The following is a 2,002-nucleotide window of genomic DNA, read 5'->3' on the forward strand; positions in this document are numbered from 1 at the left end:
CCACCTTAGAGCCAATCGAATATGGACTAAAACCTTCACAAACTGTGAGTTAAATAAACCTTTCCTTCCTTAATTTTGGGTGTCAGGTATTTTGTCTCAGCAATTAGAGGAAAAGTAACTGAGACAATGTCCAATCTTCTACTCTTCCCTATCAGAGCATAAATTCTCCATTCCAGCAACAAATGCCCTTTGACGAAGGATCACCCATGGACACTCAAATTCATATTCTCATTCATCCTCTTTGTGTAGATCACCAGTGCACACTGGAACATTTATCCAAGGTATCTGTGCAGTTTTCTTTAGGTATCTTGCAATATTTTCTGTTCCTCTCTCCAAGTATCCAGTCTTAACCTCAACGCTATGGTCACCCTCATTTCTTCAAATTCTCTCAAAAAATTCAATTCCTATTTGTTTTAAGTCTACCTAAAAATTACCACTTTAATCTGTATGTTGACGTTGTTAGTTTTTAATTTATAAGTCCTTTTTTCCCATATTAATACGTCCTAGGACCATATTTCTCTTTCCACAATATTTCTCAAATTATGCTAATCCAAGAGTCTATGGATTATATACTACATTTCACATAAAATATGACCTATTGATATAATAAGTAGTTGATTTTCTTGAGTAACAAAGTGAATGCACCAAGAGAATGAACCATGACCAGAATACAGCCTCAGGGGTTCTTCAGTAAACCCTTAATCCTCTTGGAAATCCTCTTAACAGCCCCCTTCACTTCCTTGCTACAAAGGGTATAAATAATAAGATTGAGAAAAGGAGTAAGAAAAGAATACACCAAGAACGTAATCTTGTCTCTGCCCTCGGTCCTCATAAAAGGTGGCCCCACACACACAATCCAGGCAGAACTAAAGAATAATGCCACTATGATTAAATGAGAGGAATATGTAGAGAAGGCCTTGATACAACTGGCAGCCAAAGGCAGCTCCAACACAGCTTTTAAGATGCCTCTATAGAATCTGAAAATGATAACAAGAATGCATGTGTTGACCAAGCCTACCACCTTGGGAAAGACCTGAGCACAGCAGTCTGTGTCCATGCAAGACAAATACATGAGACTGGCCAGGTCACACAAGTAATGGGCTAGTTGTCTCCAGCAGTAAGGCAGAGTGGCAGTGAAGCTGGGTGACATAAGTGCAGCTGAGAAGCCAGCCATCCATATAGCCCCTGTTAACCATTGTTGCACCTATCTGCTCATGAGCACATGGTAGTGGAGTGGGCAGCAGATGGCAAGGTAGCAGTCCAGTGCGATGACACACAGCAGGAAGCACTCAGCCATACCCAATCAATGGAAAACATACAGCTATGAAAAGCACATTGCTGATGAGATATGTGAATGCCTATGGAGCAAGGTGTGCAGCAGGGTAGGCACTGTGCTGCTGATGTACCAAAGCTCCAGGAAGGACAGGATACTGATAAAGATATACACTGGCGTAGAGACCCAGAATCTGTCTTAACCAGGACAATGATGAAGAAGTGTCCTGCAAGGGTAAGGAGACAGATGCACAGGATTCCTGTGAAAGTAAAATGTAGTAGCACCCCGGTATTGAAACCAAGAAGAATGAACATCTGGGTCCAGTGGTTGAAATGATCCATGAGTCCTTAGAAGTAGGAGGTAAAGGCAGAAGAGTCTCTTCAGGAGGCTTTCTCTTGCGCAATTTCTTCAGCACCAAAAGAACTCAAAAGCAAATTTACAGATTATCAAATCAAACCCCTTCACATTCTAAAAGAAGAGCTACACGCTGAAAGACAGAAAAGATTTACTGATAATACTCTTTTGCTGACAAAGTTAGAGGAGAGTCCAGGTTCCTACTTACAGACCAGCACTTCTCCTACTGTTTAACACCAGAGACTTGGGCCCCAGAACCTTCTCTCACACTTTCTGCCAAGTAAGAAAAGGCAGAAAAATTCTCATGCTCATTCTCCTACATGCCCAAGTGAAATATTTCTTGGCAATATCAGATATTCACCTTTACCATACACT

The 2,002-nt window shown here is 41.2% G+C and overlaps 1 pseudogene; it reads right to left on the reverse strand.

Annotated features, from left to right (window-relative positions):
- Positions 1 to 676: 676 nt before the first annotated feature.
- Positions 677 to 1,614, reverse strand: LOC102029495 (annotated as a pseudogene).
- Between the last annotated feature and the right edge of the window lie 388 nt (positions 1,615 to 2,002).

Source organism: Chinchilla lanigera, unplaced genomic scaffold (genome assembly GCF_000276665.1).
Source record: "Chinchilla lanigera isolate Chin_1 unplaced genomic scaffold, ChiLan1.0 scaffold00067, whole genome shotgun sequence".
In the NCBI taxonomy this organism is placed as follows: Eukaryota; Metazoa; Chordata; class Mammalia; order Rodentia; family Chinchillidae; genus Chinchilla; species Chinchilla lanigera.